General features: G+C 47.0%; 1 protein-coding gene across 1 annotated transcript in view; it reads right to left on the reverse strand.

The window, feature by feature from the left end:
* Window positions 1–25,765, reverse strand: part of LOC110509868 (protein turtle homolog A) — an 80,966-nt gene extending 55,201 nt beyond the window's left edge. Inside the window, exon 1 of the mRNA XM_036968165.1 lies at window positions 25,302–25,765. The gene's annotated coding sequence lies outside the window, so the exon portion shown is untranslated. The remainder of the gene's footprint in view (window positions 1–25,301) is intronic.
* Window positions 25,766–26,754: the final 989 nt, after the last annotated feature.

Consider the following 26,754-nt stretch of genomic DNA (forward strand, 5'->3'; position numbering starts at 1 on the left):
TGGAGCTAGAGATACATGGGGCTAGAGATACATGGGGCTAGAGATACATGGGGCTAGAGATACATGGGGCTAGAGATACATGAGGCTAGAGATACATGGGGCTAGAGTTACATGGGGCTAGAGATACATGAGGCTAGAGATACATGGGGCTAGAGATACATGGCGCTAGAGATACATGGGGCTAGAGATACATGGGGCTAGAGATACATGGGGCTAGAGATAAATGGAGCTAGAGATACATAGGGCTGGAGATACATGGGGCTAGAGAACATGGAGCTAGAGATACATGGAGCTAGAGATACATGGGGCTAGAGCTACATGGAGCTAGAGATACATGGGGCTAGAGATACATGGGGCTAGAGATACATGGAGTTAGAGATACATAGGGCTGGAGATACAAGGGGCTAGAGAACATGGGGCTAGAGAACATGGAGCTAGAGATACATGGAGCTAGAGATACATGGAGCTAGAGATACATGGGGCTAGAGATACATGGGGCTAGAGAACATGGAGCTAGAGATACATGGGGCTAGAGATACATGGAGCTAGAGATACATGGGGCTAGAGATACATGGGGCTAGAGATACATGGGGCTAGAGATACATGAGGCTAGAGATACATGGGTCTAGAGATACATGGGGCTAGAGCTACATGGGGCTAGAGCTACATGGGGCTAGAGATACATGGGGCTAGAGATACATGGGGCTAGAGATACATGGAGCTATAGATACATGGGGCTAGAGATACATGGGGCTAGAGATACATGGGGCTAGAGATACATGGGGCTAGAGATACATGGGGCTAGAGATACATGAGGCTAGAGATACATGGGGCTAGAGTTACATGGGGCTAGAGATACATGGGGCTAGAGATACATGGGGCTAGAGATACATGGCGCTAGAGATACATGGGGCTAGAGATACATGGGGCTAGAGATACATGGGGCTAGAGATAAATGGAGCTAGAGATACATAGGGCTGGAGATACATGGGGCTAGAGAACATGGAGCTAGAGATACATGGAGCTAGAGATACATGGGGCTAGAGCTACATGGAGCTAGAGATACATGGGGCTAGAGATACATGGGGCTAGAGATACATGGAGTTAGAGATACATAGGGCTGGAGATACAAGGGGCTAGAGAACATGGGGCTAGAGAACATGGAGCTAGAGATACATGGAGCTAGAGATACATGGAGCTAGACATACATGGGGCTAGAGATACATGGGGCTAGAGAACATGGAGCTAGAGATACATGGGGCTAGAGATACATGGAGCTAGAGATACATGGGGCTAGAGATACATGGGGCTAGAGATACATGGGGCTAGAGATACATGAGGCTAGAGATACATGGGGCTAGAGATACATGGGGCTAGAGCTACATGGGGCTAGAGATACATGGGGCTAGAGATACATGAGGCTAGAGATACATGGGGCTAGAGATACATGGAGCTATAGATACATGGGGCTAGAGATACATGGGGCTAGAGATACATGGGGCTAGAGATACATGGAGCTAGAGATACATAGGGCTGGAGATACATGGGGCTAGAGATACATGGGGCTAGAGATACATGGGGCTAGAGATACATGGAGCTAGAGATACATGGGGCTAGAGATACATGGAGCTAGAGATACATGGCGCTAGAGATACATGGGGCTAGAGAAACATGGAGCTAGAGATACATGGAGCTAGAGATACATGGGGCTAGAGATACATGGGGCTAGAGAACATGGAGCTAGAGATACATGGGGCTAGAGAACATGGAGCTAGAGATACATGGGGCTAGAGATACATGGGGCTAGAGATACATGGAGCTAGAGATACATGGGGCTAGAGATACATGGAGCTAGAGATACATAGGGCTGGAGATACATGGGGCTAGAGATACATGGGGCTAGAGATACATGGAGTTAGAGATACACAGGGCTGGAGATACATGGGGCAAGAGATACATGGGGCTAGAGATACATGGGGCTAGAGATACATGAGGCTAGAGATACATGGGGCTAGAGATACATGAGGCTAGAGAACATGGAGCTAGAGATACATGGAGCTAGAGATACATGGAGCTAGAGATACATGGGGCTAGAGATACATGGGGCTAGAGATACATGGAGCTAGAGATACATGGGGCTAGAGATACATGGAGCTAGAGATACATGGGGCTAGAGATACATGGGGCTAGAGATACATGGGGCTAGAGATACATGAGGCTAGAGATACATGGGGCTAGAGATACATGGGGCTAGAGCTACATGGGGCTAGAGGTACATGGGGCTAGAGATACATGGGGCTAGAGATACATGGGGCTAGAGATACATGGAGCTAGAGATACATGGAGCTAGAGATACATGGGGCTAGAGATACATGGGGCTAGAGATACATGGGGCTAGAGATACATGGAGCTAGAGATACATAGGGCTGGAGATACATGGGGCTAGAGATACATGGGGCTAGAGATACATGGGGCTAGAGATACATGGAGCTAGAGATACATAGGGCTAGAGATACATGGGGCTAGAGATACATGGGGCTAGAGATACATGGGGCTAGATATACATGGGGCTAGATATACATGGGGCTAGAGATACATGGAGCTAGAGATACATAGGGCTAGAGATACATGGGGCTAGAGATACATGGGGCTAGAGATACATGGGGCTAGAGATACATGGGGCTAGAGATACATGGGGCTAGATATACATGGGGCTAGATATACATGGAGCTAGAGATACATGGGGCTAGAGATACATGGAGCTAGAGATACATGGAGCTAGAGATACATGGGGCTAGAGATACATGGAGCTAGAGATACATGAGGCTAGAGATACATGGGGCTAGAGATACATGAGGCTAGAGAACATGGAGCTAGAGATACATGGAGCTAGAGATACATGGAGCTAGAGATACATGGGGCTAGAGATACATGGGGCTAGAGATACATGGAGCTAGAGATACATGGGGCTAGAGATACATGGAGCTAGAGATACATGGGGCTAGAGATACATGGGGCTAGAGATACATGGGGCTAGAGATACATGAGGCTAGAGATACATGGGGCTAGAGATACATGGGGCTAGAGCTACATGGGGCTAGAGGTACATGGGGCTAGAGATACATGGGGCTAGAGATACATGGGGCTAGAGATACATGGAGCTAGAGATACATGGAGCTAGAGATACATGGGGCTAGAGATACATGGGGCTAGAGATACATGGGGCTAGAGATACATGGAGCTAGAGATACATAGGGCTGGAGATACATGGGGCTAGAGATACATGGGGCTAGAGATACATGGGGCTAGAGATACATGGAGCTAGAGATACATAGGGCTAGAGATACATGGGGCTAGAGATACATGGGGCTAGAGATACATGGGGCTAGATATACATGGGGCTAGATATACATGGGGCTAGAGATACATGGAGCTAGAGATACATAGGGCTAGAGATACATGGGGCTAGAGATACATGGGGCTAGAGATACATGGGGCTAGAGATACATGGGGCTAGAGATACATGGGGCTAGATATACATGGGGCTAGATATACATGGAGCTAGAGATACATGGGGCTAGAGATACATGGAGCTAGAGATACATGGAGCTAGAGATACATGGGGCTAGAGATACATGGAGCTAGAGATACATGGAGCTAGAGATACATGGGGCTAGAGATACATGGGGCTAGAGAACATGGAGCTAGAGATACATGGGGCTAGAGATAAATGGAGCTAGAGATACATGGGGCTAGAGATACATGGGGCTAGAGATACATGGAGCTAGAGATACATGGGGCTAGAGATACATGGAGCTAGAGATACATAGGGCTGGAGATACATGGGGCTAGAGATACATGGGGCTAGAGATACATGGAGTTAGAGATACATAGGGCTGGAGATACATGGGGCTAGAGATACATGAGGCTAGAGATACATGGGGCTGGAGATACATGGGGCTAGAGAACATGGAGCTAGAGATACATGGAGCTAGAGATACATGAGGCTAGAAATACATGGGGCTAGAGAACATGGAGCTAGAGACACATGGAGCTAGAGATACATGGGGCTAGAGATACATGGGGCTAGAGATACATGGGGCTAGAAATACATGGAGCTAGAGATACATAGGGCTGGAGATACATGGGGCTAGAGAACATGGAGCCAGAGATACATGGAGCTAGAGATACATGGGGCTAGAGCTACATGGAGCTAGAGATAAATGGGGCTAGAGATAAATGGGGCTAGAGATACATGGGGCTAGAGATACATGGGGCTAGAGATACATGAGGCTAGAGATATATGGGGCTAGAGATACATGGGGCTAGAGAACATGGAGCTAGAGATACATGGGGCTAGAGATACATGGAGCTAGAGATACATGGGGCTAGAGATACATGGGGCTAGAGATACATGGGGCTAGAGATACATGGGGCTAGAGATACATGAGGCTAGAGATACATGGGGCTAGAGATACATGAGGCTAGAGATACATGGGGCTAGAGATACATGGGGCTAGAGCTACATGGGGCTAGAGATACATGGGGCTAGAGCTCATGGGGCTAGAGATACATGGGGCTAGAGATACATGGAGCTAGAGATACATGGAGCTAGAGATACATGGGGCTAGAGATACATGGAGCTAGAGATACATGGGGCTAGAGATACATGGGGCTAGAGATACATGAGGCTAGAGATACATGGAGCTAGAGATACATGGGGCTAGAGATACATGGGGCTAGAGATACATGGAGCTAGAGATACATGGGGCTAGAGATACATGGAGCTAGAGATACATGGGGCTAGAGATACATGGGGCTAGAGATACATGGGGCTAGAGATACATGAGGCTAGAGATACATGGGGCTAGAGATACATGGGGCTAGAGCTACATGGGGCTAGAGATACATGGGGCTAAAGATACATGGGGCTAGAGATACATGGCGCTAGAGATACATGGGGCTAGAGATACATGGGGCTAGAGATACATGGGGCTAGAGATACATGGAGCTAGAGATACATAGGGCTGGAGATACATGGGGCTAGAGATACATGGAGTTAGAGATACATGGAGCTAGAGATACATGGGGCTAGAGCTACATGGAGCTAGAGATACATGGGGCTAGAGACACATGGGGCTAGAGATACATGGGGCTAGAGATACATGGGGCTAGAGATACATAGGGCTGGAGATACATGGGGCTAGAGAACATGGGGCTAGAGAACATGGAGCTAGAGATACATGGAGCTAGAGATACATGGAGCTAGAGATACATGGGGCTAGAGATACATGGGGCTAGAGAACATGGAGCTAGAGATACATGGGGCTAGAGATACATGGAGCTAGAGATACATGGGGCTAGAGCTACATGGGGCTAGAGATACATGGGGCTAGAGATACATGAGGCTAGAGATACATGGGGATAGAGATACATGGGGCTAGAGCTACATGGGGCTAGAGATACATGGGGCTAGAGATACATGGGGCTAGAGATACATGGAGCTAGAGATACATGGAGCTAGAGATACATGGGGCTAGAGATACATGGAGCTAGAGATACATGGGGCTAGAGATACATGGGGCTAGAGATGCATGGGGCTAGAGCTACATGGGGCTAGAGATACATGGGGCTAGAGATACATGGGGCTAGAGATACATGGGGCTAGAGATACATGGAGCTAGAGATACATGGAGCTAGAGATACATGGGGCTAGAGATACATGGAGCTAGAGATACATGGGGCTAGAGATACATGGGGCTAGAGATACATGAGGCTAGAGATACATGGAGCTAGAGATACATGGGGCTAGAGATACATGGGGCTAGAGATACATGGAGCTAGAGATACATGGGGCTAGAGATACATGGAGCTAGAGAACATGGAGCTAGAGATACATGGGGCTAGAGATACATGGAGCTAGAGATACATGGGGCTAGAGATACATGGGGCTAGAGATACATGGGGCTAGAAATACATGGAGCTAGAGATACATAGGGCTGGAGATACATGGGGCTAGAGAACATGGAGCCAGAGATACATGGAGCTAGAGATACATGGGGCTAGAGCTACATGGAGCTAGAGATAAATGGGGCTAGAGATACATGGGGCTAGAGATACATGAGGCTAGAGATATATGGGGCTAGAGATACATGGGGCTAGAGAACATGGAGCTAGAGATACATGGAGCTAGAGATACATGGAGCTAGAGATACATGGGGCTAGAGATACATGGGGCTAGAGAACATGGAGCTAGAGATACATGGGGCTAGAGAACATGGAGCTAGAGATACATGGGGCTAGAGATACATGGGGCTAGAGATACATGGGGCTAGAGATACATGGGGCTAGAGATACATGAGGCTAGAGATACATGGGGCTAGAGATACATGGGGCTAGAGCTACATGGGGCTAGAGATACATGGGGCTAGAGATACATGGGGCTAGAGATACATGGGGCTAGAGATACATGGAGCTAGAGATACATGGAGCTAGAGATACATGGGGCTAGAGATACATGGGGCTAGAGATACATGAGGCTAGAGATACATGGGGCTAGAGATACATGAGGCTAGAGATACATGGAGCTAGAGATACATGGGGCTAGAGATACATGGGGCTAGAGATACATGGAGCTAGAGATACATGGGGCTAGAGATACATGGAGCTAGAGATACATGGGGCTAGAGATACATGGGGCTAGAGATACATGGGGCTAGAGATACATGGGGCTAGAGATACATGAGGCTAGAGATACATGGGGCTAGAGTTACATGGGGCTAGAGATACATGAGGCTAGAGATACATGGGGCTAGAGATACATGGCGCTAGAGATACATGGGGCTAGAGATACATGGGGCTAGAGATACATGGGGCTAGAGATAAATGGAGCTAGAGATACATAGGGCTGGAGATACATGGGGCTAGAGAACATGGAGCTAGAGATACATGGAGCTAGAGATACATGGGGCTAGAGCTACATGGAGCTAGAGATACATGGGGCTAGAGATACATGGGGCTAGAGATACATGGAGTTAGAGATACATAGGGCTGGAGATACAAGGGGCTAGAGAACATGGGGCTAGAGAACATGGAGCTAGAGATACATGGAGCTAGAGATACATGGAGCTAGAGATACATGGGGCTAGAGATACATGGGGCTAGAGAACATGGAGCTAGAGATACATGGGGCTAGAGATACATGGAGCTAGAGATACATGGGGCTAGAGATACATGGGGCTAGAGATACATGGGGCTAGAGATACATGAGGCTAGAGATACATGGGGCTAGAGATACATGGGGCTAGAGCTACATGGGGCTAGAGCTACATGGGGCTAGAGATACATGGGGCTAGAGATACATGGGGCTAGAGATACATGGAGCTATAGATACATGGGGCTAGAGATACATGGGGCTAGAGATACATGGGGCTAGAGATACATGGGGCTAGAGATACATGGGGCTAGAGATACATGAGGCTAGAGATACATGGGGCTAGAGTTACATGGGGCTAGAGATACATGGGGCTAGAGATACATGGGGCTAGAGATACATGGCGCTAGAGATACATGGGGCTAGAGATACATGGGGCTAGAGATACATGGGGCTAGAGATAAATGGAGCTAGAGATACATAGGGCTGGAGATACATGGGGCTAGAGAACATGGAGCTAGAGACACATGGAGCTAGAGATACATGGGGCTAGAGCTACATGGAGCTAGAGATACATGGGGCTAGAGATACATGGGGCTAGAGATACATGGAGTTAGAGATACATAGGGCTGGAGATACAAGGGGCTAGAGAACATGGGGCTAGAGAACATGGAGCTAGAGATACATGGAGCTAGAGATACATGGAGCTAGACATACATGGGGCTAGAGATACATGGGGCTAGAGAACATGGAGCTAGAGATACATGGGGCTAGAGATACATGGAGCTAGAGATACATGGGGCTAGAGATACATGGGGCTAGAGATACATGGGGCTAGAGATACATGAGGCTAGAGATACATGGGGCTAGAGATACATGGGGCTAGAGCTACATGGGGCTAGAGATACATGGGGCTAGAGATACATGGGGCTAGAGATACATGGGGCTAGAGATACATGGAGCTATAGATACATGGGGCTAGAGATACATGGGGCTAGAGATACATGGGGCTAGAGATACATGGAGCTAGAGATACATAGGGCTGGAGATACATGGGGCTAGAGATACATGGGGCTAGAGATACATGGGGCTAGAGATACATGGAGCTAGAGATACATGGGGCTAGAGATACATGGAGCTAGAGATACATGGCGCTAGAGATACATGGGGCTAGAGAAACATGGAGCTAGAGATACATGGAGCTAGAGATACATGGGGCTAGAGATACATGGGGCTAGAGAACATGGAGCTAGAGATACATGGGGCTAGAGAACATGGAGCTAGAGATACATGGGGCTAGAGATACATGGGGCTAGAGATACATGGAGCTAGAGATACATGGGGCTAGAGATACATGGAGCTAGAGATACATAGGGCTGGAGATACATGGGGCTAGAGATACATGGGGCTAGAGATACATGGAGTTAGAGATACACAGGGCTGGAGATACATGGGGCAAGAGATACATGGGGCTAGAGATACATGGGGCTAGAGATACATGAGGCTAGAGATACATGGGGCTAGAGATACATGAGGCTAGAGAACATGGAGCTAGAGATACATGGAGCTAGAGATACATGGAGCTAGAGATACATGGGGCTAGAGATACATGGGGCTAGAGATACATGGAGCTAGAGATACATGGGGCTAGAGATACATGGAGCTAGAGATACATGGGGCTAGAGATACATGGGGCTAGAGATACATGGGGCTAGAGATACATGAGGCTAGAGATACATGGGGCTAGAGATACATGGGGCTAGAGCTACATGGGGCTAGAGGTACATGGGGCTAGAGATACATGGGGCTAGAGATACATGGGGCTAGAGATACATGGAGCTAGAGATACATGGAGCTAGAGATACATGGGGCTAGAGATACATGGGGCTAGAGATACATGGGGCTAGAGATACATGGAGCTAGAGATACATAGGGCTGGAGATACATGGGGCTAGAGATACATGGGGCTAGAGATACATGGGGCTAGAGATACATGGAGCTAGAGATACATAGGGCTAGAGATACATGGGGCTAGAGATACATGGGGCTAGAGATACATGGAGCTAGATATACATGGGGCTAGATATACATGGGGCTAGAGATACATGGAGCTAGAGATACATAGGGCTAGAGATACATGGGGCTAGAGATACATGGGGCTAGAGATACATGGGGCTAGAGATACATGGGGCTAGAGATACATGGGGCTAGATATACATGGGGCTAGATATACATGGAGCTAGAGATACATGGGGCTAGAGATACATGGAGCTAGAGATACATGGAGCTAGAGATACATGGGGCTAGAGATACATGGAGCTAGAGATACATGGAGCTAGAGATACATGGGGCTAGAGATACATGGGGCTAGAGAACATGGAGCTAGAGATACATGGGGCTAGAGATAAATGGAGCTAGAGATACATGGGGCTAGAGATACATGGGGCTAGAGATACATGGAGCTAGAGATACATGGGGCTAGAGATACATGGAGCTAGAGATACATAGGGCTGGAGATACATGGGGCTAGAGATACATGGGGCTAGAGATACATGGAGTTAGAGATACATAGGGCTGGAGATACATGGGGCTAGAGATACATGAGGCTAGAGATACATGGGGCTGGAGATACATGGGGCTAGAGAACATGGAGCTAGAGATACATGGAGCTAGAGATACATGAGGCTAGAAATACATGGGGCTAGAGAACATGGAGCTAGAGACACATGGAGCTAGAGATACATGGGGCTAGAGATACATGGGGCTAGAGATACATGGGGCTAGAAATACATGGAGCTAGAGATACATAGGGCTGGAGATACATGGGGCTAGAGAACATGGAGCCAGAGATACATGGAGCTAGAGATACATGGGGCTAGAGCTACATGGAGCTAGAGATAAATGGGGCTAGAGATAAATGGGGCTAGAGATACATGGGGCTAGAGATACATGGGGCTAGAGATACATGAGGCTAGAGATATATGGGGCTAGAGATACATGGGGCTAGAGAACATGGAGCTAGAGATACATGGGGCTAGAGATACATGGAGCTAGAGATACATGGGGCTAGAGATACATGGGGCTAGAGATACATGGGGCTAGAGATACATGGGGCTAGAGATACATGAGGCTAGAGATACATGGGGCTAGAGATACATGAGGCTAGAGATACATGGGGCTAGAGATACATGGGGCTAGAGCTACATGGGGCTAGAGATACATGGGGCTAGAGCTCATGGGGCTAGAGATACATGGGGCTAGAGATACATGGAGCTAGAGATACATGGAGCTAGAGATACATGGGGCTAGAGATACATGGAGCTAGAGATACATGGGGCTAGAGATACATGGGGCTAGAGATACATGAGGCTAGAGATACATGGAGCTAGAGATACATGGGGCTAGAGATACATGGGGCTAGAGATACATGGAGCTAGAGATACATGGGGCTAGAGATACATGGAGCTAGAGATACATGGGGCTAGAGATACATGGGGCTAGAGATACATGGGGCTAGAGATACATGAGGCTAGAGATACATGGGGCTAGAGATACATGGGGCTAGAGCTACATGGGGCTAGAGATACATGGGGCTAAAGATACATGGGGCTAGAGATACATGGCGCTAGAGATACATGGGGCTAGAGATACATGGGGCTAGAGATACATGGGGCTAGAGATACATGGAGCTAGAGATACATAGGGCTGGAGATACATGGGGCTAGAGATACATGGAGTTAGAGATACATGGAGCTAGAGATACATGGGGCTAGAGCTACATGGAGCTAGAGATACATGGGGCTAGAGACACATGGGGCTAGAGATACATGGGGCTAGAGATACATGGGGCTAGAGATACATAGGGCTGGAGATACATGGGGCTAGAGAACATGGGGCTAGAGAACATGGAGCTAGAGATACATGGAGCTAGAGATACATGGAGCTAGAGATACATGGGGCTAGAGATACATGGGGCTAGAGAACATGGAGCTAGAGATACATGGGGCTAGAGATACATGGAGCTAGAGATACATGGGGCTAGAGCTACATGGGGCTAGAGATACATGGGGCTAGAGATACATGAGGCTAGAGATACATGGGGATAGAGATACATGGGGCTAGAGCTACATGGGGCTAGAGATACATGGGGCTAGAGATACATGGGGCTAGAGATACATGGAGCTAGAGATACATGGAGCTAGAGATACATGGGGCTAGAGAACATGGAGCTAGAGATACATGGGGCTAGAGATACATGGGGCTAGAGATGCATGGGGCTAGAGCTACATGGGGCTAGAGATACATGGGGCTAGAGATACATGGGGCTAGAGATACATGGGGCTAGAGATACATGGAGCTAGAGATACATGGAGCTAGAGATACATGGGGCTAGAGATACATGGAGCTAGAGATACATGGGGCTAGAGATACATGGGGCTAGAGATACATGAGGCTAGAGATACATGGAGCTAGAGATACATGGGGCTAGAGATACATGGGGCTAGAGATACATGGAGCTAGAGATACATGGGGCTAGAGATACATGGAGCTAGAGATACATGGGGCTAGAGATACATGGGGCTAGAGATACATGGGGCTAGAGATACATGGGGCTAGAGAACATGAGGCTAGAGATACATGGGGCTAGAGATACATGGGGCTAGAGCTACATGGGGCTAGAGATACATGGAGCTAGAGATACATGGCGCTAGAGATACATGGGGCTAGAGATACATGGGGCTAGAGATACATGGAGCTAGAGATACATGGAGCTAGAGATACATAGGGCTGGAGATACATGGGGCTAGAGAACATGGAGCTAGAGATACATGGAGCTAGAGATACATGGGGCTAGAGCTACATGGAGCTAGAGATACATGGGGCTAGAGATACATGGGGCTAGAGAACATGGGGCTAGAGATACATGGAGTTAGAGATACATAGGGCTGGAGATACATGGGGCTAGAGATACATGGAGCTAGAGAACATGGAGCTAGAGATACATGGAGCTAGAGATACATGGAGCTAGAGATACATGGGAGTAGAGATACATGGAGCTAGAGATACATGGAGCTAGAGATACATGGGAGTAGAGATACATGGTGCTAGAGAACATGGAGCTAGAGATACATGGGGCTAGAGATACATGGAGCTAGAGATACATGGGGCTAGATATACATGGGGCTAGAGATACATGGGGCTAGAGATACATGGGGCTAGAGATACATGAGGCTAGAGATACATGGGGCTAGAGATACATGGGGCTAGAGATACATGGGGCTAGAGAACATGGAGCTAGAGATACATGGAGCTAGAGATACATGGAGCTAGAGATACATGGGGCTAGAGATACATGGGGCTAGAGATACATGGGGCTAGAGATACATGAGGCTAGAGATACATGGGGCTAGAGATACATGGGGCTAGAGATACATGGGGCTAGAGATACATGGGGCTAGAGATACATGGAGCTAGAGATACATGTAGCTAGAGATACATGGAGCTAGAGATACATGGGGCTAGAGATACATGGGGCTAGAGCTACATGGAGCTAGAGATACATAGGGCTGGAGATACATGGGGCTAGAGATACATGGGGCTAGAGATACATGGGGCTAGAGATACATGGAGCTAGAGATACATAGGGCTAGAGTAACATGGGGCTAGAGATACATGGGGCTAGAGATACATGGGGCTAGAGATACATGGAGCTAGAGATACATGGGGCTAGAGATACATGGAGCTAGAGATACATGGAGCTAGAGATACATGGGGCTAGAGATACATGGAGCTAGAGATACATGGAGCTAGAGATACATGGGGCTAGAGATACATGGGGCTAGAGAACATGGAGCTAGAGATACATGGGGCTAGAGAACATGGAGCTAGAGATACATGGGGCTAGAGATACATGGGGCTAGAGATACATGGAGCTAGAGATACATGGGGCTAGAGATACATGGAGCTAGAGATACATAGGGCTGGAGATACATGGGGCTAGAGATACATGGGGTTAGAGATACATGGAGTTAGAGATACATAGGGCTGGAGATACATGGGGCTAGAGATACATGGGGCTAGAGATACATGTGGCTAGAGATACATGAGGCTAGAGATACATGGGGCTAGAGATACATGGGGCTAGAGAACATGGAGCTAGAGATACATGGAGCTAGAGATACATGAGGCTAGAGATACATGGGGCTAGAGAACATGGAGCTAGAGATACATGGAGCTAGAGATACATGGGGCTAGAGATACATGGGGCTAGAGATACATGTAGCTAGAGATACATGGGGCTAGAGATACATGGGGCTAGAGATACATGGGGCTAGAGATACATGGAGCTAGAGATACATAGGGCTGGAGATACATGGGGCTAGAGATACATGGGGCTAGAGATACATGGGGCTAGAGATACATGGAGCTAGAGATACATAGGGCTAGAGATACATGGGGCTAGAGATACATGGGGCTAGAGATACATGGGGCTAGAGATACATGGGGCTAGATATACATGGAGCTAGAGATACATGGGGCTAGAGATACATGGAGCTAGAGATACATGGAGCTAGAGATACATGGGGCTAGAGATACATGGAGCTAGAGATACATGGAGCTAGAGATACATGGGGCTAGAGATACATGGGGCTAGAGAACATGGAGCTAGAGATACATGGGGCTAGAGAACATGGAGCTAGAGATACATGGGGCTAGAGATACATGGGGCTAGAGATACATGGAGCTAGAGATACATGGGGCTAGAGATACATGGAGCTAGAGATACATAGGGCTGGAGATACATGGGGCTAGAGATACATGGGGCTAGAGATACATGGAGTTAGAGATACATAGGGCTGGAGATACATGGGGCTAGAGATACATGGGGCTAGAGATACATGGGGCTAGAGATACATGAGGCTAGAGATACATGGGGCTAGAGATACATGGGGCTAGAGATACATGGAGCTAGAGATACATGGAGCTAGAGATACATGAGGCTAGAGATACATGGGGCTAGAGAACATGGAGCTAGAGATACATGGAGCTAGAGATACATGGGGCTAGAGATACATGGGGCTAGAGATACATGGGGCTAGAAATACATGGAGCTAGAGATACATAGGGCTGGAGATACATGGAGCTAGAGATACATGGAGCTAGAGATACATGGGGCTAGAGGTACATGGAGCTAGAGATACATGGGGCTAGAGATACATGGGGCTAGAGATACATGGGGCTAGAGATACATGGGGCTAGAGATACATGGGGCTAGAGATACATGGGGCTAGAGATACATGAGGCTAGAGATATATGGGGCTAGAGATACATGGGGCTAGAGAACATGGAGCTAGAGATACATGGAGCTAGAGATACATGGAGCTAGAGATACATGGGGCTAGAGATACATGGGGCTAGAGAACATGGAGCTAGAGATACATGGGGCTAGAGATACATGGAGCTAGAGATACATGGGGCTAGATATACATGGGGCTAGAGATACATGGAGTTAGAGATACATAGGGCTGGAGATACATGGGGCTAGAGATACATGGGGCTAGAGATACATGGGGCTAGAGATACATGAGGCTAGAGATACATGGGGCTAGAGATACATGGGGCTAGAGAACATGGAGCTAGAGATACATGGAGCTAGAGATACATGAGGCTAGAGATACATGGGGCTAGAGAACATGGAGCTAGAGATACATGGAGCTAGAGATACATGGGGCTAGAGATACATGGGGCTAGAGATACATGGGGCTAGAAATACATGGAGCTAGAGATACATAGGGCTGGAGATACATGGGGCTAGAGAACATGGAGCTAGAGATACATGGAGCTAGAGATACATGGGGCTAGAGCTACATGGAGCTAGAGATACATGGGGCTAGAGATACATGGGGCTAGAGATACATGGGGCTAGAGATACATGGGGCTAGAGATACATGGGGCTAGAGATACATGAGGCTAGAGATATATGGGGCTAGAGATACATGGGGCTAGAGAACATGGAGCTAGAGATACATGGAGCTAGAGATACATGGAGCTAGAGATACATGGGGCTAGAGATACATGGGGCTAGAGAACATGGAGCTAGAGATACATGGGGCTAGAGATACATGGAGCTAGAGATACATGGGGCTAGAGATACATGGGGCTAGAGATACATGGAGCTAGAGATACATGGGGCTAGATATACATGGGGCTAGATATACATGGGGCTAGAGATACATGGGGCTAGAGATACATGAGGCTAGAGATACATGGGGCTAGAGATACATGGGGCTAGAGATACATGGGGCTAGAGAACATGGAGCTAGAGATACATGGAGCTAGAGATACATGGGGCTAGAGATACATGGAGCTAGAGATACATGGGGCTAGAGATACATGGGGCTAGAGATACATGGGGCTAGAGATACATGAGGCTAGAGATACATGGGGCTAGAGATACATGGGGCTAGAGATACATGGGGCTAGAGATACATGGGGCTAGAGATACATGGAGCTAGAGATACATGTAGCTAGAGATACATGGGGCTAGAGATACATGGGGCTAGAGATACATGGGGCTAGAGCTACATGGAGCTAGAGATACATAGGGCTGGAGATACATGGGGCTAGAGATACATGGGGCTAGAGATACATGGGGCTAGAGATACATGGAGCTAGAGATACATAGGGCTAGAGATACATGGGGCTAGAGATACATGGGGCTAGAGATACATGGGGCTAGAGATACATGGAGCTAGAGATACATGGGGCTAGAGATACATGGAGCTAGAGATACATGTAGCTAGAGATACATGGGGCTAGAGATACATGGGGCTAGAGATACATGGGGCTAGAGCTACATGGAGCTAGAGATACATAGGGCTGGAGATACATGGGGCTGGAGATACATGGGGCTAGAGATACATGGGGCTAGAGATACATGGAGCTAGAGATACATAGGGCTAGAGATACATGGGGCTAGAGATACATGGGGCTAGAGATACATGGGGCTAGAGATACATGGAGCTAGAGATACATGGGGCTAGAGATACATGGAGCTAGAGATACATGGAGCTAGAGATACATGGAGCTAGAGATACATGGGGCTAGAGATACATGGGGCTAGAGAACATGGAGCTAGAGATACATGGGGCTAGAGAACATGGAGCTAGAGATACATGGGGCTAGAGATACATGGGGCTAGAGATACATGGAGCTAGAGATACATGGGGCTAGAGATACATGGAGCTAGAGATACATAGGGCTGGAGATACATGGGGCTAGAGGTACATGGGGTTAGAGATACATGGAGTTAGAGATACATAGGGCTGGAGATACATGGGGCTAGAGATACATGGGGCTAGAGATACATGTGGCTAGAGATACATGAGGCTAGAGATACATGGGGCTAGAGATACATGGGGCTAGAGAACATGGAGCTAGAGATACATGGAGCTAGAGATACATGAGGCTAGAGATACATGGGGCTAGAGAACATGGAGCTAGAGATACATGGAGCTAGAGATACATGGGGCTAGAGATACATGGGGCTAGAGATACATGTAGCTAGAGATACATGGGGCTAGAGATACATGGGGCTAGAGATACATGGGGCTAGAGATACATGGAGCTAGAGATACATAGGGCTGGAGATACATGGGGCTAGAGATACATGGGGCTAGAGATACATGGGGCTAGAGATACATGGAGCTAGAGATACATAGGGCTAGAGATACATGGGGCTAGAGATACATGGGGCTAGAGATACATGGGGCTAGAGATACATGGGGCTAGATATACATGGAGCTAGAGATACATGGGGCTAGAGATACATGGAGCTAGAGATACATGGAGCTAGAGATACATGGGGCTAGAGATACATGGAGCTAGAGATACATGGAGCTAGAGATACATGGGGCTAGAGATACATGGGGCTAGAGAACATGGAGCTAGAGATACATGGGGCTAGAGAACATGGAGCTAGAGATACATGGGGCTAGAGATACATGGGGCTAGAGATACATGGAGCTAGAGATACATGGGGCTAGAGATACATGGAGCTAGAGATACATAGGGCTGGAGATACATGGGGCTAGAGATACATGGGGCTAGAGATACATGGAGTTAGAGATACATAGGGCTGGACATACATGGGGCTAGAGATACATGGGGCTAGAGATACATGGGGCTAGAGATACATGAGGCTAGAGATACATGGGGCTAGAGATACATGGGGCTAGAGATACATGGAGCTAGAGATACATGGAGCTAGAGATACATGAGGCTAGAGATACATGGGGCTAGAGAACATGGAGCTAGAGATACATGGAGCTAGAGATACATGGGGCTAGAGATACATGGGGCTAGAGATACATGGGGCTAGAAATACATGGAGCTAGAGATACATAGGGCTGGAGATACATGGAGCTAGAGATACATGGAGCTAGAGATACATGGGGCTAGAGCTACATGGAGCTAGAGATACATGGGGCTAGAGATACATGGGGCTAGAGATACATGGGGCTAGAGATACATGGGGCTAGAGATACATGGGGCTAGAGATACATGGGGCTAGAGATACATGAGGCTAGAGATATATGGGGCTAGAGATACATGGGGCTAGAGAACATGGAGCTAGAGATACATGGAGCTAGAGATACATGGAGCTAGAGATACATGGGGCTAGAGATACATGGGGCTAGAGAACATGGAGCTAGAGATACATGGGGCTAGAGATACATGGAGCTAGAGATACATGGGGCTAGATATACATGGGGCTAGAGATACATGGAGTTAGAGATACATAGGGCTGGAGATACATGGGGCTAGAGATACATGGGGCTAGAGATACATGGGGCTAGAGATACATGAGGCTAGAGATACATGGGGCTAGAGAACATGGAGCTAGAGATACATGGAGCTAGAGATACATGAGGCTAGAGATACATGGGGCTAGAGAACATGGAGCTAGAGATACATGGAGCTAGAGATACATGGGGCTAGAGATACATGGGGCTAGAGCTACATGGGGCTAGAAATACATGGAGCTAGAGATACATAGGGCTGGAGATACATGGGGCTAGAGAACATGGAGCTAGAGATACATGGAGCTAGAGATACATGGGGCTAGAGCTACATGGAGCTAGAGATACATGGGGCTAGAGATACATGGGGCTAGAGATACATGGGGCTAGAGATACATGGGGCTAGAGATACATGGGGCTAGAGATACATGAGGCTAGAGATATATGGGGCTAGAGATACATGGGGCTAGAGAACATGGAGCTAGAGATACATGGAGCTAGAGATACATGGAGCTAGAGATACATGGGGCTAGAGATACATGGGGCTAGAGAACATGGAGCTAGAGATACATGGGGCTAGAGATACATGGAGCTAGAGATACATGGGGCTAGAGATACATGGGGCTAGAGATACATGGGGCTAGAGATACATGGGGCTAGAGATACATGAGGCTAGAGATACAAGGGGCTAGAGATACATGGGGCTAGAGCTACATGGGGCTAGAGATACATGGAGCTAGAGATACATGGGGCTAGAGATACATGGGGCTAGAGAACATGGAGCTAGAGATACATGGGGCTAGAGAACATGGAGCTAGAGATACATGGGGCTAGAGATACATGGGGCTAGAGATACATGGGGCTAGAGATACATGGAGCTAGAGATACATGTAGCTAGAGATACATGGGGCTAGAGATACATGGGGCTAGAGATACATGGGGCTAGAGCTACATGGAGCTAGAGATACATAGGGCTGGAGATACATGGGGCTAGAGATACATGGGGCTAGAGATACATGGAGCTAGAGATACATAGGGCTAGAGATACATGGGGCTAGAGATACATGGGGCTAGAGATACATGGGGCTAGAGATACATGGAGCTAGAGATACATGGGGCTAGAGATACATGGAGCTAGAGATACATGGAGCTAGAGATACATGGGGCTAGAGATACATGGAGCTAGAGATACATGGAGCTAGAGATACATGGGGCTAGAGATACATGGGGCTAGAGAACATGGAGCTAGAGATACATGGGGCTAGAGAACATGGAGCTAGAGATACATGGGGCTAGAGATACATGGGGCTAGAGAACATGGAGCTAGAGATACATGGGGCTAGAGATACATGGAGCTAGAGATACATAGGGCTGGAGATACATGGGGCTAGAGATACATGGGGTTAGAGATACATGGAGTTAGAGATACATAGGGCTGGAGATACATGGGGCTAGAGATACATGGGGCTAGAGATACATGTGGCTAGAGATACATGAGGCTAGAGATACATGGGGCTAGAGATACATGGGGCTAGAGAACATGGAGCTAGAGATACATGGAGCTAGAGATACATGAGGCTAGAGATACATGGGGCTAGAGAACATGGAGCTAGAGATACATGGAGCTAGAGATACATGGGGCTAGAGATACATGGGGCTAGAGATACATGTAGCTAGAGATACATGGGGCTAGAGATACATGGGGCTAGAGATACATGGGGCTAGAGATACATGGAGCTAGAGATACATAGGGCTGGAGATACATGGGGCTAGAGATACATGGGGCTAGAGATACATGGGGCTAGAGATACATGGAGCTAGAGATACATAGGGCTAGAGATACATGGGGCTAGAGATACATGGGGCTAGAGATACATGGGGCTAGAGATACATGGGGCTAGATATACATGGAGCTAGAGATACATGGGGCTAGAGATACATGGAGCTAGAGATACATGGAGCTAGAGATACATGGGGCTAGAGATACATGGAGCTAGAGATACATGGAGCTAGAGATACATGGGGCTAGAGATACATGGGGCTAGAGAACATGGAGCTAGAGATACATGGGGCTAGAGAACATGGAGCTAGAGATACATGGGGCTAGAGATACATGGGGCTAGAGATACATGGAGCTAGAGATACATGGGGCTAGAGATACATGGAGCTAGAGATACATAGGGCTGGAGATACATGGGGCTAGAGATACATGGGGCTAGAGATACATGGAGTTAGAGATACATAGGGCTGGAGATACATGGGGCTAGAGATACATGGGGCTAGAGATACATGGGGCTAGAGATACATGAGGCTAGAGATACATGGGGCTAGAGATACATGGGGCTAGAGATACATGGAGCTAGAGATACATGGAGCTAGAGATACATGAGGCTAGAGATACATGGGGCTAGAGAACATGGAGCTAGAGATACATGGAGCTAGAGATACATGGGGCTAGAGATACATGGGGCTAGAGATACATGGGGCTAGAAATACATGGAGCTAGAGATACATAGGGCTGGAGATACATGGAGCTAGAGATACATGGAGCTAGAGATACATGGGGCTAGAGCTACATGGAGCTAGAGATACATGGGGCTAGAGATACATGGGGCTAGAGATACATGGGGCTAGAGATACATGGGGCTAGAGATACATGGGGCTAGAGATACATGGGGCTAGAGATACATGAGGCTAGAGATATATGGGGCTAGAGATACATGGGGCTAGAGAACATGGAGCTAGAGATACATGGAGCTAGAGATACATGGAGCTAGAGATACATGGGGCTAGAGATACATGGGGCTAGAGAACATGGAGCTAGAGATACATGGGGCTAGAGATACATGGAGCTAGAGATACATGGGGCTAGATATACATGGGGCTAGAGATACATGGAGTTAGAGATACATAGGGCTGGAGATACATGGGGCTAGAGATACATGGGGCTAGAGATACATGGGGCTAGAGATACATGAGGCTAGAGATACATGGGGCTAGAGATACATGGGGCTAGAGAACATGGAGCTAGAGATACATGGAGCTAGAGATACATGAGGCTAGAGATACATGGGGCTAGAGATACATGGAGCTAGAGATACATGGAGCTAGAGATACATGGGGCTAGAGATACATGGGGCTAGAGATACATGGGGCTAGAAATACATGGAGCTAGAGATACATAGGGCTGGAGATACATGGGGCTAGAGAACATGGAGCTAGAGATACATGGAGCTAGAGATACATGGGGCTAGAGCTACATGGAGCTAGAGATACATGGGGCTAGAGATACATGGGGCTAGAGATACATGGGGCTAGAGATACATGGGGCTAGAGATACATGAGGCTAGAGATATATGGGGCTAGAGATACATGGGGCTAGAGAACATGGAGCTAGAGATACATGGAGCTAGAGATACATGGAGCTAGAGATACATGGGGCTAGAGATACATGGGGCTAGAGAACATGGAGCTAGAGATACATGGGGCTAGAGATACATGGAGCTAGAGATACATGGGGCTAGAGATACATGGGGCTAGAGATACATGGGGCTAGAGATACATGGGGCTAGAGATACATGAGGCTAGAGATACAAGGGGCTAGAGATACATGGGGCTAGAGCTACATGGGGCTAGAGATACATGGGGCTAGAGATACATGGGGCTAGAGATACATGGAGCTAGAGATACATGGAGCTAGAGATACATGGGGCTAGAGATACATGGAGCTAGAGATACATGGGGCTAGAGATACATGGGGCTAGAGATACATGAGGCTAGAGATACATGGAGCTAGAGATACATGGGGCTAGAGATACATGGGGCTAGAGATACATGGAGCTAGAGATACATGGGGCTAGAGATACATGGGGCTAGAGATACATGGGGCTAGAGATACATGGGGCTAGAGATACATGGGGCTAGAGATTTTATGGAGTCCCCCACATGTACGATGTTCTCCAGAGGGGCAAGCTCATGTGAGGGAGTGATTTAACAGAGGATGGGCTAATAGTCGACTCAGCTCTCCATCCAAACACCCAGACTTCCCAGAACGCTTTACCACACACCCCTAACGGCAGATTATTACGCTAAGTTAATTCCAGCCACTGCTAGCTAATTTTAGAGGGCTGGGAACAGCACCGCTCACCAAATCCCATGGGCACATGTCATACATACAAACAAGTCCACCAAGGATCCCACCAAATCCCATGGGCACATGTCATACATACAAACAAGTCCACCAAGGATCCCACCAAATCCCATGGGCACATGTCATTCATACAAACAAGTCCACCAAGGATCCCACCAAATCCCAAGTACACAGCAACATATCAACATACAAACAAATCCACCAAGGATCCCACCAAATCCCATGGGCACATGTCATACATACAAACAAGTCCACCAAGGATCCCACCAAATCCCACGTACACAGCAACATATTAACATACAAACAAATCCACCCAGAGCTGCACTCAAGCTGAACAGGATTTCATACCAATTCAAATGCATTTCAAATTGAAATAAAAAATATTGAATGCATATGGAAATACATTTTTAAAAAGTATTATTAACTGATAAGAACTGGTAAGTGTAGCAAGTCAATATTCTATAGGTCTTCATGGTCGTTACAAGAGAGAGTGAGAGATCAAAAGGTCAAGAGTGACCGCTCCCTGAATGCGCTACTGAATACGAGCAGCAGCAAGACTTACTTGGGTAACACAATTGGCAAATAGGTGATAGGCTACGTATCTGGTGATGCTCACCATAAAACTCTATGGCAGTCTTCTGCACAAAGTCAAGACGATAAACAGAATGCGATAGACTGTCTTGTAAGTTGAGCAACATAACCCGTAAGTCTCCAGTACTACGGTAATAATCGTTTTGAGTGTGTTCGTCTGTTGTCCCTCTACTTCAATTGCATTACAGAAAGTGGGTGAGGTACGACTGAGGATGAAAGGCTTGGCTAGTCAGTCAGAAGGGTTTGGTGTGTCAGAAGAAGGCCCAAAAAAGACTCCTGCCACCCTAGTCATAGACTGTTCTCTCTGCTACCGCACAGCAAGCGGTACCGGAGTGCCAAGTCTAGGTCCAAGAGGCTTCTAAACAGCTTCTACCCCCAAGCCATAAGACTCCTGAACATCTAGTCAAATGGCTACCCAGACTATTTGCAGTGCCCCCCCCCCCCCTTTTTACACCACTGCTACTCTCTGTTGTCATCTATGCATTGTCCCTTTAATAACTCTACCTACATGTACATACTACCTCAAATAACCAATGCACATTGACTCTGTATTTTTTTTCAACTGCCTTGTTGGTTTGGGGCTCATAAGTATTTGTTGCATGTGACTAATGCAATTTTATTTCATTTCATTTGTACACATAGGGCTGACTGTTTCTGTGGAGAGAGAGAGAGAGAGAGAGAGAGAGAGAGAGAGAGAGAGAGCAAGAGAGAGAGAGCGAGAGAGAGAAAGCAGAGTAGGCCTGCAGAAAGACAGTAACACAAACATGCTCATTATCGGTAAAGCTCTTCAACCGTGGTAACCTAGGCATAGTCTCCCTCCCTACACTTCCTGCCACCAGCTAAGCAGCGTTGCCTTACAGACACACGGACGACGTTAACAACACAAAGCTCCTGCAATGTGTGTACAGCAAAAATAACAGACCCTAACCAACGGGAAATGCCTGTCTTTGATTTCTCACCAGACAGGAGAGCAGGGACGGCAGGGACAGGGTTACTGGTGAAATACTACTACATTTAATCAGGTAAATGGGCAGCGATTGATTTGTAGCCGCCAGAGAATACTAACCCATTTACCTAGCTGTATAACCCAGCTATAACCCCGCCTGGATTCTGACTAGGGAGTGAGCTCTGAACACTCTTACAACAGACGCTCTCTAACCAGATGTGCACTTAAGTGGGAAATATTCCAACTCATCCATTGCCACTATAGGTGCGATAGAGATGTTCTCACTCTCATTCTATTCCTGTGACATGGAAGAGAAGGGTTATGCCGATCACATGTGTGTTTTCGGGGTAAGGCATTGGCTACAATATTCAGCGAGGTAACAAAGACTCCACGCCTCTGAGTGATGCCAGAAACCACCATAATGAAACATCAAATATTTTGTAGATGTTCTGTGAAGGTGTGTGTGTGTGTGTGTGTGTGTGTGTGTGTGTGTGTGTGTGTGTGTGTGTGTTTGTGCGCGCGTGCGTATCAGTCTACGGTCATGCATACATGTGTCCCGAGACGTAGACGTAATGGATTCTAAAGGGGTCTTTCTCTGCATGGTGGTCAGTGGTGGATGGATAAGCAGCTGTATTCCACACTCCTCTTCATCCAGGTTGATCGTGCCAGCCGTGGTTTGGGGACAGAGCAGAGGGGATGAGGACTAGTTATTCCTAGTGAAGAACAGAACAAAGCACTCACATCCCCCTGCTGGGGCATCGTGCTCTATCCATAACTAATTAGGCCTCTCATTCTCAACAGCACATGTGAAGAGGATAATACCAAATGTGGTGAGGTGATATAAGCCCCAAGGTACATGGGTATCTTCTGAGTAATAATATAATAATAAGAGGATAGTTTTCCATGAACATAGAAATCCTCTGAGAAACAATGACATTCTCACACATCAGTTTGGAGGAGAGTTACCCATAGATGGACTGGAATTCCATCATGGCCAATGCAGATCACATTTATTGCCTATTTGCACCCCTTTTCACTCAGTACTGATCACAGTCTCAATATACATGGCATCAAAAGGTATGATTGGTATGGTTTGTTAAATCTACAGTGAACTGCCATCACCCACACAACCCTTATTCACAGCAATGTTAGCACCGATTTTACAATAGGCTATATTATACAATAACTTTTGGAGGGGAATGTTGCACTTAGATGACTTATATAGGCCCATATGATATCCTAAGGTAAGAGTAAAGTCCTGTCACCACGCATGACTCCAGTGATGCTGAAGGACTTTAAATTTGAGCATAAATAATTAATATGAGGCTTGCATGGTTGTCAACTACAAACATTGGACCGGAATATGATCAACCCACAGGTCTCTTACACAAATATCCCAGGACCCTGTTTGTCATGTCTGACACATCTGAGCATGTGCAAGTGGCAATTTCAAATGTCTGTCTAAAAAAATTTCCTCAAAAGGAAGTGGCTTTCAAAATTATTTGAGACAGGTAAAGACACACATTTCAGTCTTTCAACAGGTTAAAGTCTAGACGTTTCGATTACTAAATAGCAATACCCACACAAAACAGATAAACGGTCTCTTAAAGTTGTCAAGGGAAAAAAACAAGTTGGTTTAATACAATTAACACAATTTACCTGCGTTATACACTTTTACAAGTAAAGGCAGGTTGTGTTTCCATTTAGTGCGTCAGTCTGAAGTCTTCTTTCAGTAATTCCTTTAGTCTTCAGCCTGTACAAGTGGCAGGTGTTTAATTGTTTAATTCTCAGATGCCAAATATGTTGTTTCAAGTTTCAACTGATTTGCTGATTCTTACTGAAACATCGAATGGTATCCGCAAAAAAAATGATGGTGGATTCTGCGCTGAATTCTTTAACAAATTATTGATAGACGCGTTGTATCTGGAAAAAGTTTCCTCGCCCGCTGTAACATTCAACAGGTAGGCATATGCAAAGATTCAAGATACTTCCACGGTTAGAAGGTCCCCTAAAATGCAGAGAATAACCTTCCAGACACATTTGATTTTGATGCTCCGTGGCAAAGGTTTCTACACTCTCACCTCTTCCGTCTTCATTGAGCAGTCTAACCAATCACCTCTTCTCTCTCTCGCTCTCTTTTTCTCTTTTTTTCTCGCTCTCTCTCAATTCAATTCAATGTAAGGTCTTTATTGACTTGGGAAACATATGTTTACATTGCCAAAGCAACTGAAATAGATAATAAACAAAAGCTAAATAAACAATAAAAATGAACAGTAAACATTACACTCACAAAAGTTCCAAAATAATAAATCAATCAATTAATTTACAAAGCCGTTCTTACATCAGCTGATATCACAAAGTGCAGTACAGACACCCAGCCTAAAACCCCAAACAACAAGCAATGCAGGTGTAGAAGCATGGTGGCTAGGAAAAACTCCCTAGAAAGGCCGGAATCTAGGAAGAAACCTAGAGAGGAACCAGGCTATGAGGGGTGGCCAGTCCTCTTCTGGCTGTGCCGGGTGGAGATTATAACAGAACATGGCCAAGATGTTCAAATGTTCATAAATGACCAGCAGGGTCAAATAATAATAATCACAGTGATTGTAGAGGGTGCAACAGGTCAGCACCTCAGGAGCAAATGTCAGTTGGCTTTTCATAGCCGATCATTCAGAGTATCTCTACCGCTCCTGCTGTCTCTAGAAAGTCGAAAACAGCAGGTCTGGGACAAGGTAGCACGTCCGGTGAACAGGTCACAGTTCCATAGCCGCGGGCAGAACAGTTGAAACTGGAGCAGCAGCACGACCAGGTGGACTGGGGCTCAGGTCCTCTGAGAGAGAGAGAAAAAGAGTGAAGGAAAAAAGAGAGAGAATTAGAGAGAGCACACTTAAATTCACACAGGACACCGGACAACGCAGGAGAAATACTCCAGATATAACAGACTGACCCTAGCCCCCGACACATAAACTACTGCTGCATAAATACTGGAGGTTGAGACAGGAGGGTTCGGGAGACACTGTGGTCAAATCCGACGATATCCCTGGACAGTGCCAAACCCCACCCACTTTGCCAAGGCACAGTACCCACACCACACCACAAGAGGGATATTTTCAAC

This window comes from Oncorhynchus mykiss, chromosome Y (genome assembly GCF_013265735.2).
Source record: "Oncorhynchus mykiss isolate Arlee chromosome Y, USDA_OmykA_1.1, whole genome shotgun sequence".
NCBI classification, from domain to species: Eukaryota; Metazoa; Chordata; class Actinopteri; order Salmoniformes; family Salmonidae; genus Oncorhynchus; species Oncorhynchus mykiss.